The sequence below is a fragment of the Plectropomus leopardus genome, chromosome 11 (assembly GCF_026936395.1).
Source record: "Plectropomus leopardus strain MGB_pleo_1.0 chromosome 11, ASM2693639v1, whole genome shotgun sequence".
In the NCBI taxonomy this organism is placed as follows: Eukaryota; Metazoa; Chordata; class Actinopteri; order Perciformes; family Serranidae; genus Plectropomus; species Plectropomus leopardus.
In genome coordinates this window covers 18,257,774-18,270,206 of record NC_142186.1, presented here as the reverse complement: position 1 = coordinate 18,270,206, position 12,433 = coordinate 18,257,774, and the positions used below count along the sequence as shown (strand labels likewise).

At 37.4% G+C, this 12,433-nt stretch overlaps 1 long non-coding RNA gene across 1 annotated transcript; it reads right to left on the bottom strand.

Annotated features, from left to right (window-relative positions):
• Window positions 1–4,382: 4,382 nt before the first annotated feature.
• LOC121945128 (uncharacterized) lies at window positions 4,383–11,665 on the bottom strand. Its single transcript, XR_006105945.2, has 3 exons — window positions 11,473–11,665; window positions 5,970–6,047; window positions 4,383–5,405 (listed from the first exon to the last, which is right to left on the bottom strand). It is a non-coding gene; the product is annotated as an uncharacterized LOC121945128 (long non-coding RNA).
• Between the last annotated feature and the right edge of the window lie 768 nt (window positions 11,666–12,433).

Sequence of the window (12,433 nt, the reverse complement as noted above, 5' to 3'; positions counted from 1 at the left end):
TCAAATTCGTGTTTCACATCTGACTGTAGGCCACACCTCTGCTGACTTCCTATCACTTATGCATTAAGATGTGAGTGGCTAATTTGAACTACTTGATACAATATTGGATTGTTTAATTTGTATCAGTGCATCGTAAACTGAGCATACATTTTGTATGTGAAACCTTCAAGTAATACTTAAGCAGAAAAACAAGTAAAGTAAACAGAAATACAAGTAAAGTAAACACAACAGAAACTCTCAAAAATAAACATTTGTTCTTGAGTACAAGTACTTACTTACACTGCTTACTAATCAGGGTTATATAATTAAAGAATGAATAAAATAGTTGCAGAAAAATGTAGCATAATCCCTCCTTATTCTTCAGTATATGATTTAAAAATAGGAGATGTTGGTGTGTGTTGTGTGATTCTTTCGCTGACACCTGAGGAGTGTTGATATTCAGGCTGAGCCAGTATACCCGGCAGCTGCCTGGGAGGTGTAATAGGTTGTCTTACAAAGCACAGACAGGAAATGAACCCTGGTATCAAGCTAGAATCAGCTACATCTGGACTCAATTATTCATCCTGGTTGTTTTTGGCTGGTGATAAATGATTTAGCCGCACCGCTGACACCATTTCTCAAGTACAAATATAACTATGATATAGCTCAAGGAAAGAAAAAAAGGTGGAAAAGCAATTTTGATACTTAGATGAGGGGAATGTTGCAGTTATTTGCCTGCAGCTGTTAGACGAGTTATTTAATTATATGAAAAATATTATTTGGGTTTATTGGTAATTAAATATTTGCAGGGTTGTATCATCACAAGGCATTTTCTGTTGTTTTGTTTGTCTGTTTTTTTCTCTCTTGTATTCAACTGTAGACATTCAATCTACGCTATGCCTTCTGTAATTTTCAAAACAAAGCAAACACATTATTATCCTTATCTTGACAAAATGATCTGATGTCGAAGCCAATTCCACTATTTTGTTGCACTTGCACGCAGGGTGGAGAGGAGTAAAAACATTCAAATATCTTCCCAGTCTAAATCAAACACTGCCATCTCTGGTGTGACCACAGGAGGAAGTTTAATAGCTCCTTGGAGGTTATGAACTGTTGACAGTTAATAAGTCATAAAATTTCCCCTTAAAGAGGATGCTAGATTCCATCTGCAGGGCACCCAGTACAAAGAGCCGGAAAGTAAATATCTCTCAGTGGCTGCTCATGGAGAGTCTCTAGAGCATGTCCCTCAAGGTTTCCTGATTTCTAGAGGCATGGAGGAAAAATGACCACATTACTGAGTAATTTTCCCTGAAAGTACACTGACTTTTTTTTCACTTTTGGAGAATATGGGGCCTTGAGCGTGGAGGCAGCGCATTGCAGGCATCTGACCTTCATGATTACACCTCATATTATTGTACTTGTCATCTATTTTCTTTGGCCCTTGGGATGTTTGCCATGGTAACAGCACACAGCGGGCTGTCTGGGCTGACCCATGCTGTCCTCTGCATTTCCCAGCTTGGCTGTGATGAAGGGAAGTCTCTGCCCATGATCCCTAACCCCTGATGAGGAGGGTTCTCAATTTCAGCTCCAGGTCCTGCGTGGGCCTCACATCCCTCTCTGCTCCTTTGCCACCACCGTTTCACCCCCCTCATTAAACCACAAAGGGCATCCCTTTCTTGAATAAGCAGCTATTTCCAGAGCCAAACTGTAGCAGATTATCTAAACCACCTCGCAAAGAGTGGTGCTGGTCACCAGATCCTGAGCATGCTTGACATTTTGTTTACAGTAATAGTCGGACATTTGGCTTATTCTCTATCTAAAAGAGCCAGTTTGATGATAAGATTGATACCACTCTCATGTTTTGCTCTATAATTATGAGTAGTAAAAAAAAAGTTTTAAAAAAAAGCAATGAGCAAAGAAGATGTGGCAAAGAGGGATCTATAAGGAAGTCTAAGGAAGAAAATAACCTGAAAATAAGCAATAAAAAGGAAAGTAAAAACCAAAGACAAACAAGAAAAAGAAGAAAAAAAACTAATTGAAAAAATGTTAATTTTCTTTTTACAATTTTGTTATTTTGTAATTTTAATTATATGATGGTACAATTTATAAATATATATTTTTTGGACATTTTCCCCTTATATAATATCATCTCCCTCTGCTAATTTTCAGATCATTTACTTGTTGACTTTTGGCATTTCTTTTTCAATTTGTGGGACATTTCTTGTCAAGTTGGCTATTGCCTTTTTTCCCTATGTTTTCAAAATGAATTTAACCAATACTCTCAGGTCTCAGAGGTTTAGATCTTTAAAGAGAAGATTGGGACAAATAATGATGAAGAGTTTGCATGCCTTCGGTTGGAAAAATGGATGCAGGCGGTTAGCTCGATTAAGTATCAGCTTTTCCATTACAACAACATCTTAACATGTTAACAGTTTAAAGCTTTATATGATGAATGTTATCCTACACTTAGTTTCACCAGTACATCCCCTAAAACTACTAAATTATTATGTTAGCTGACTGATCTTATTAAAAAACTTTTCTAACCGATCATCTGTCGCTCTACATGGGCATCAACTAATGGTTACAACCTAATACCAAACTACAAATTAGGTGTGAGCGAAAACATTGACATGCAATATGGGAATTCATTGAAAATGTACTGCTATCAACTTTATATTTATTTTCGTCCACCATATTTCTGTATGTATGACTTCAACTTGACAACTGTGTACCGTAATTTTTGCTGACTTCCTGAGTAATTCATCTTACTTGAGGGTGCGTTCATGTACATGAATTGTCCCAGTTGGGAACTCATTTGTCCGCTTAAACTTGCAGTGTACGGGGGCTAAGTATGACTGTTGTGTTTACAAGCAGTAACCAACAATCCATGCATAGTATACCCAAAACATAAAAATCTTAATTTGCAAAATAATCATGCGGCATAATATTCCTTTAAAATCTAATTTGCTGTTGCAAATTAATCAAATGTTTATTCTAGGGGACAGAGTTGGCTTTACGGGTGCTTTTTCTCCCTGTTACCAGTCTTTATGCTATGTTAAGCTAATTGTCTTCAGGCTCTAACTACATATCGAAATGAGGGACATGAGCGTGGCATCAGTCTCATTGAATTCTCAGTAAGAAAGCCAATAAATGTATTTCCCAAAATGTCGAACTATTCCTTAAGTAGTGACCAGTAGACTACCTGATATTATTTCTGAAGAAGTGTTTTCCTATCTTTAAGCAAAGAGTAGGATTGTCATGGCTATAATTGTACTGTCCATGTTGCTTTGACAGGTGTCCGTGCCATATGCCGAGAAACCAGCCTTAACAAGCCGACTGGGCACTTGAGCAACTGGGCTCCACGTTGGTGATGACGAACAGCCACAGATTGTAAAGAAAGTACAGACATGCTCATGCGAGCTTCACCTGAGAGCAAAACTAACAATGTTTTGGCTGACTCCTCTCAAAATTTTAGGACACCCTTATCCTGGGATACCCAGAGAAGAAAAGTTGTGTTTTTTGTGTCCTGTGGGGTTGAAAGAAGAAAATCTATTTACAAAAGCATGAAAATATTTTATCACTAGCAGCAGGGGCAGGAGTGTTTTAATGACCTGATCCACAGGCCTCTGGCTGGCTGCAGGCTTTCTCAAACTGCAAAGAGCCCACTGGTCTGCCTGCCAACCCTTGGGGCAGCATTGAGATGAAACAGATAAGATGATTGTCTCTAATGAAATCCAGATCTCTAGGTCTGTCTGGACGAGTACTAGCCGGGCCCTTTCCTCCTTTTCTTTTTTTTTTTGTTGAAGGGGGTGTTCCATATTGATCTTGAATTTGAAGGGAGACCGTGGAAGTCGCTCCCTAATTCAAACCAGAGCTCCTGTACCAGCCGTGGTGGAGCTTTGATACCGTTTGAAGTTCTTGCGAGCGAACACGGCACCGTCAGCCTGCTGGACCCCGTTGTCATGACAACCCTAATTATCTTCCTTTACGGCCTAGTTTTTACACAGGAAGGGAGCCATTATGTTCTTTGGGCATTTGCATCTCTCTGGGGCAAGTGTTAAAGGTCAGGGAAATGAACCAAAATAACACATAACACGAATACAGCAGAGCAAACTTATGCGTGTGTGAGAAAAGGTGACTCACAAGCGATGCCTTGGCAGGCATTTCTTTTGTTAAACATTCATTGAACCTGCTTAAACATGTGTTCCCAAGGACATTTGAAACTTCAACTTTCTGCAGTATTTTCTTAAGGTTACAGTGAAGACAAAGAACCTCTTCGTGCCATTAGATGTTGCTAACTCACTGTGCGCCATTAAAAACTCTGCTTCCTCTAAAATCCTACATATCCTTCGTCCAATAAAAAGCACAGGAAACAGCGTGCGTTGAGAAATAATGAGCCGCTCTCCTGCTTCACAGAATTATTTTATTAACGCTTTGAGTTTGGTCCTAAATAAACAGCAGTCTAATCACAATACATTATTCATGCTTATAATGTGATAATACACTTGTAATACAAAATAAACATAGTGCTGTTTTTCCTGATGGGTTTCCAGTTGTGTGCAGACGTCGTCTGTGGAAAGTTAATGTGCCACATGTATTTCTTTGCATGTATGTGTACCAGACTATTTGGTTCAAAAACAGCAGAACATGGCCCAGACTGAACTGCTGCTTTAAGACATCTTGTTCATATATTTTGAAAAGGGAAAAGTGAAAGACTGCCAATCACCTGCATCAAAGAAGCACTTTTTAAAATGATAAACAGGGATTAAATTCATTGCACGAGCAATTTAATCTTTATTTCCTGTTTTATATACTTTGGATGAATGCAAAAGAAACCCATGCCAACCACTGACGTCATGCACATTTCATACAATCATTAAGGTTGCAGGTGTAACTCAAATCAACCCAACATCTGGAACCAAATAAAATATATTTTGTTATACTGTCTGTGACTTTTATCATTCCTATACTTCAAATCCAGACAGGTAGTGTTAAAATTAACAAAAGCCAGCTTTATGTCTCATTCACTGTTTTACATACCAATTCTCCAATCTAATTTCAGCCTTTTACTTGAGTGGGACTTTTCTGTGTGGAGGATTTTCTCGTGCATATAAAAAGCACGACATTTTATGTAAAACTGCCAGACCATAAAAATTCAAAGTGGTACAACATCAGATCACTTGTTACCCCCATTTCTTATCAGACCGACCAGTGTGGCTGAATGAAGGGCCTTAAGTGGTGTCGCTCTGCCAGGGGTCACAGAGAGCTGCGAATCAAAGGGGGAGCCAGAGGTTGACCAAACACACTGTTCTCCCTCTGCCCTTATGTAAAACTATCTGCCAAACACCAGTGGTCCTCTTTGAACTTGATTTAGCACTAAGGTCACAAACGGCCGGCCCTCTGTTGTGGAGGATGAAGTCAGCACCCTGATGACATGAAGATAGAGGAGATAAGATGAGGTTTATGTTGTCTTACACTAAGATTTTCACTGGCTTCTCAATGGGGTCTCACACGGACTTCTTTATTATAATAGTTGGTTTATTATAACAGCTCAGGTTATTAAACTTGCAGGTTTTCACTTCTATGTGTCGTCTTGAGGGCGTATATAAGGGAAAAATCCTTTTCATATGTGTAAATATGAGCATTTTGAATATGTGTTACTTTTAAATGTCATCGTAACACGTTTTAAAATTAATACTTTCTGGTTGTTTTTAAAAGTCATGTCTATGCAGTTGATATATTATTGCATCAGAATTACTGTACAAGTTGTCAGTAAAATACAAAAAACAGATGAAATGTTTTAAATATACTTTGCATTTAAATGTTAAGATTTGGACCTGAATCTATCGACTACTAAATGCCCGTATATATTGGTTTTCAATTGAACAAAGTGGTTTGGAGGTTTAGTTACTCTTTATAGCGTATTTAATCAATCATAAAACGAATCATAGCTGCTTAATAACAACTTGTTTCATGTTGGTGTTGCTGACCAGGTGTCTCCTCTGCTGGTGGACTGAAGTATCCTGACGCCATGTGTGAAGAGTCAGCGTCCTGCACCAACGCTCCTGCTGGGATGTGAGGAAACACATGATGAGTCATAACTTTATAGAACTTTAAAGCCAGGTGAGAACTCGCCTAAAGCAACACATATTAAAATTAATCCGTGTTTACTACTCAGTGATGTCATGGCAACAGTTGAAAAGATGATTAAGGCTCTTAAATCATGAAATAAAACTTCACATTCACTCTTTACACTGTAAGTCACAGCTGGTTGTTTGGAATACAGATTTGATGCCCTTGTTCAGGTGGGCGTACTCGAGGTCAGTGGGTGGGTTACAGATGAGGAAGTGGGTTTACTCTCCAGTGTATTACAATAACCGTTTGACAGACAGGTGCTGTTAAGAGTTAGAAAAAAAATGGGTATACCCCGTATACCTCTGTATACCCTCTACTACACCTTTGTTTTTCTCCAGTTAAACCAGTTCAACCACATAGTTTCCTTTTTCTCTCAGTTGCCAGTTCTATAAATCAGTACATTGCTGCTATATTTGATTTTGGCACAATTTCTCAGTTATGGTAGCTTTTTTAAAGCCACTGAAGAGTAAAGATTTAAGAAACAAATTTCTTCTTCAATTTCATGGACAGGCAGGGGGGGGGGGGCATTTCAATTGATTCTTAATTTTAATGGATTCTTCTTAATTAAAAATTAAAATCTCATATTGACATCATATATAAACAGTATTATATATATGAATATAAACATAATGTCCTTATACAATTATGTCAAAAGGATAAAACATAATAAAGCCCATGAGATTATTTCCATTATTGTCATCAGGATGTAGTGTCAAAAGACCACTGATAAAGTACAAGTCTTGATTTCATTAATTTTTTTACATTTATTTTTACATTTTATTTTTATCCATCACTAAATATCCATTTCTAATTGTAAAAAAGTTAGTTTTACTTTTATCCAATTAAAATCATTCAAGTCTGCACCAAAACAAATTTTTGCAGTGACTCTCATTAGATTCTCCTTGCATACCTGCAAAGACTGGACAAGAATAAAGCATTTAAGATGTTTCAGTAGGAATAAGGAGATCATTGTAACTGGAGGTAACAACACATCAATTATAAGTGTGACATTAGTCCTGGTATTCAGTGTTGGTGGGACTGGTGGGCCAGCAGGTTAATGAAGGCAATGGGATTAATACCCGGGGAGTGGTGGAGCGCCTTCAGGGACAGGAGCAGGGACGCTGCATCATTAGAGCCCTATTAACCCCCCAGGCACCACACAAGGACTGCATGCTTCACTCAGAAACTCAATAAGAGACAAATTGTCCCCTGCCTCCATTCCCATCCAGGAGGAAGTTCCTTTGAATCAGGAGAAACTTTCTTTTTTTTTTTTACACATCACAAATGTATTATAAGAGAGTGATACTGAATCTATAGTTTTTACAGTGTGTTGCATTTACCCAAACATGTGCTTTTCTTAATGTGTGTCTCAGTTTCCACAGTGAGTGAAACACTCATCACACAGTTTACATTCTATAGTGAGGTATTCTTTTTCCTCTCCCCTCAGAAAATAATCCTTTGTATTTCATGCTCAAACTGGGGCTACAGTTATATATATACTCCGTCTTGATTGAACATAAACAGGAATGTTTGAAATCACTGTGCTGGACTGCGACGGCCCTCCACTCCATCTGTATGTTTATACTTCCTGTGAGAGGCCCTCTATTTATGGACAACTGAAGAACACAAATAATCATTCCCCTCCAGTGAAAAATCTGCTTTTATTATCTGCAAAGTTTTGCAATGCCTTTGTGTACACTCATGCTGCCTTCTGATTGCCTGTTTATTATTCCAACGTTTCTGCTGAGCCAATGGGGATCCGGCCAATTCCAAAAGGTGCCAAGCCTTTTCCAGCCCTTTTCCTGTCTGTGACATCATTGTGTATTCCCCTAAAACACACTGATCCGTGTCTTGTCTGCAGCCTGGGTGGCACACATCACACGCAAATAAAGGTTAGACACAAGGTGCACACATTTTGACTGTGTCCTCTGGAAATGTGTCAAAGGACATCTTTGGTCCTGCATACAATCAGATGCATAAATCATGGCGTCATTCTCTGTGACCCCTTCACTGTGATGAAATGCTGACCTGTTATGGCTTCACATTTCAAATTGAAAACTCTTATTTGCCAAATTAAACATTGTGTGTGCTCCCAAGCCATCGACCAGATTTAAATAAGCATCTATTTAGCATTTTCTCAAACAGCCAGAGGCACACAGTTCCTCCCATTGTGTCCACTTTTATCCAAATATCTCAAGAAATAATGTTTCAACATTGGCATAGATTATTTACCTAAAAAGGCCAGACAGGTTTTCAGAAAAATAGCTTCATGATGATTTATGATCTCACAAAAGACCCTTTGCAAATGAATGTTTCCCTGAAAAAATAAGACATTACATTCGATAGTTGTTTTTTTTTTTTTTGGTTTTCTTCCTGTAAGTTTACGTGAACTCTTAAATGCAAAAATATATGATCAAAACATCTTTTTCTTTTGGAAGATGAGAGATTCAAAAAAGAAAAATGCAGTTTGACCTTATCTGAAAACATGAGTAGTAAAATTTCAAAAGTTTCAGTCAATAATTTTGCCAAATAATTCTGAAGTCAAATCACTCCTCTTGTTGTTTTGTTCTCATACATAAATCAAGCAAGTGCAGCACAGGTGTCTGTGCCACTTTAACATCAAATGCTGCTGAACCTGCACAGAAATATTTTGGGACATGAAGTATTTTCACTTCTCAGTGCCAGGTTAGAGAAATTAGAGTTGGTTGATAAAAAGTTGATAAAAAGGATTCATATAAGGACAATTTTTTATATTCATTGGGAAACATTCTCGAAAGTTCGATTCCCACATAATTTGACAGTGATTTTGATCAGTTTATAACACGTTCAAACCAACAGTTGATTATTTAGCATGTATTTCAGGAGATAATTTTTAATAATGACATAATAATGGACCCAGTGAATCCTTCTGAACTTTCAAAATTAAAGTTTTAAGTTTGAACTTAAATTAGCTTCATTTCATTGCAGAAATGAGAGCTCAGAAGCAGGGACTATAGTGCATTTGGTCCTGTTGCATTTGCTAAAGTGGGTCCCCAGCGCAGTGAATTCCCAGAAACACACCTGTGCTTGCACACACACAAAAAAAAGAAATTTAAGGGTCCACGTCTTCATGATTATGATTTATGAGAGAATTATCAAATGAAGCTTAAAGTATGCATTCATATCTACAGCTACATTTCAGCTTTTATCACAGTAAAACAAACTGATCTTGATACACACATCTGGTGACAAAGAAACTCATATATTCTGAATCTGCATTTTATTAAACCGTTTGGCTGTCCTTTTCAGTTTTTAATATTTAATATGCTTCAGCTATCCTATTTTTAACCTTCATTAACATTCGATAACAATCTATAAGATCTATAATCATTCTCCTGCAGTGAACAGACGAAAAGGAGTAGAAATATGAAATCCCATTCTTTATTCTTCGACACGCAGTTCTTTATAACTTGATGTCTGAGCTCATGATGCTGTCATCTGAACATGTATACACAGCTGCAGGTAGCTGTTTTTTTTCAACAGCAGTAAAGGTCAGTGGACTGTTAACATGTACTAATAGCTGCCATTTTCACAGAGATGCACAAAGATTATGGATTAGATATTATGGATGGATATCTATTTTTAATATATTTGTATCATATTTCCAACCAAATAATTCTTCGAATTAATTTCCTCTGCTATTTTGTTTGCCGTAACTTTTTTTCAGCTTTACAGACAGCAAGGCCAGTGTTGGTATAATAAAGACAATCAAATACTAATCATTGATTTTCCATTTTACACCAGAAATTCAGATTTGGAGTCTGTGGGACACTATATGATTTCTTTTAACTTTAACTTTGTGGACAACAACTGCCTTGACTTTTCAAATAAAACGCCCTCTCAACAAAGAGCTGAATTCTAGATGCTAATGTATTCGATAATCAGCAGACTCCAGATGCAGGAGGTATGCACTGTAGCTGTCTGTTTCTGTTTAGCCTCTCCTCTGTTTCCTTGCCTTAAGTGCAGTCCTGTACTCTGATCTTATCTGCACACACTTCAACCAACTCCTGGCTTTAATATTCACCTTCTGAGGTATTGTTAAGGTGTGGATGAGACTGTGTTTGGGACAGAAAAAGTTTAATTGCCAACCAGAAGACTTTTCAAATCTCACTGAGGCTCAAAAAGGAAAATCTGGAATTTCACTTAAAATTGTGAAACTAGCTGTAAAGTCTGCACCTGCTCTGTCAGCCAAAAATGAACTTTTTTAATGCAACAACATGAAACAAACTTTTGTTGTCTTAAGGGCATGTATTGTTGAAGGTACTCTAATCTCCTTTTATACTAATTATCACTTACACCATACTCAAGAAAGCTGTACTTCAAAAATGTCTTTATAAATGCAAAAAGTGATAGATAAATTGAAATTTAAAATAACCTACTTAAAAGGTGGGAAAATATGGAGGCCATAAGAGAAATAATAGACATGTTATTATTTATATTATTATTTTTATTTATTTTAATAACCTGTCTAATGTTACAGATCACTTGCATGTCAGTTTCTGATGCACGTCAATGAACCGCGATATCTGGTCACAAAAGCGAGAGCTTTAACTGTAAAAAGAAAAAAAACCAAAAAAAAAAAAAAAAAAACCCAATCTAAAAATGTATCATGATTTTTGCACCGTGCGCCCACGACTACAGCCCTACATAATGTCAAGAACCAAGTGCATTGATTAGTTTAACTCAATAATAATAATAATAATAATAATAATAATAATAATAATAATAATTGTTTAATAACTTTGAAATAAAATCGTGGGTTTATGTTGTCAAGAAGTTTTATAGTTTTTAGAATAAGATGCACGAAAATATTCTAAGCAAATTAACCATTTGGAAACTTAAAGTTATTTCTCCGACAATAAAGAAGCAAAGAAAATATTAAAATGTAATTTGATAGTGCAGTCAGTCTAGTGTATTTATTATTGTCCAACTTCGAGTCCATGTCTGACACAACAGTTCCTGTCTATAGGATTAGTCAGAGGTTTCTGTGTGTCATACATTTCTCTTTTTCTCCCAAAAGTTGGATGATAAATTCTCGTCCGTTTCTCAGTTACTCCCCTCCTTTAAGCCCCCTCCCTCACCACACACACACACACACACACACACACACACACACACACACACACACACAGAGACACACACATACGCGCGCGCTTCAAAGTAGCCTGAAACTTCGTCGGCAGTAGGCCCGTTTGTGCTGGAAGCTTTAGAAAAACATCCTGATCTTCACAGATCATCTTACAGCCAAATAATCAGCAAGTCAACATCTCACGCAATCACAAGTGTTGCAGACTGTTTCTACCTTTTCTTGGAGCCTACCTTCGCCTGAGCGCGCGCCGTCACCTCCACGTTACTTCTTGCAGGTGGTGGCCCTTTTTATAAATCCATTTGAATCAAACCCACTGGATGATGTGAATGTAGGACTAAAAGTCTCAGTTTGTGTCTGTGCGGAGGCAAAGCTCCTCCGAGCTCCCTCTCTGCAGAGTAATGCGCTGCACGGCGAGTCTCCACACAGTCTGAACATCTGCTCGCTTCACGTGACTTTTTTTAAAAATACTAACATCTGTTCTAAATAGGTTTCATTCTGTGCCTCTGCATCGTGTCAATTGCCAACTCCTCTCTCCTGAAAAAATGGGAGAGGAAACTTATTTAAGCCCTTTGCGTAAGGGCTAAATTGGAATTTTCAAAAAGAACAAAGATTTTTATGATATATGCCATTTATAATAGGCCCTGTTTATTTATCTGCTATTGAGTGAAAACTCTTAAAGTGTAAAAGGTCTCTAAAGTTGATTTTGTATGTGGGCTATGTGTGGAGCATTTTTTTTTCTCAATCATTTCAGTGAGAATAGCCTCTGTATGTACAGACCTACAGCGTTACTTTCACGGTCTCCTTAAATTTCATAGACATCTGGGAATTCCATACATGCCTCGCAAGCCAATTACACACCTTCAAACGGGCACACACTTTGATTTGGACAGTGAGTAACACATTCCCAGATCACTAAGATCAATCACAGCACGATAACAGTAGGAAAGATTTATCTAGGGACAATAATCCGGAATACCTATCATGCGCAAAGACGCATAAAGTTTTGTTGGTTAATATGTTACAGATTTGCAAAAACACAAACAAATACATAAAATTATTTCATTCAACAGTTTGATTTTTTTTTTCAAGTATGAATTTATTTAGGCCAGGCATTGCTATGCTGAACCCCCCCCAAACAAACAAAAGACTATATAGAAAGACATTGACAAAATGTCTAAAACACTTAGCCTA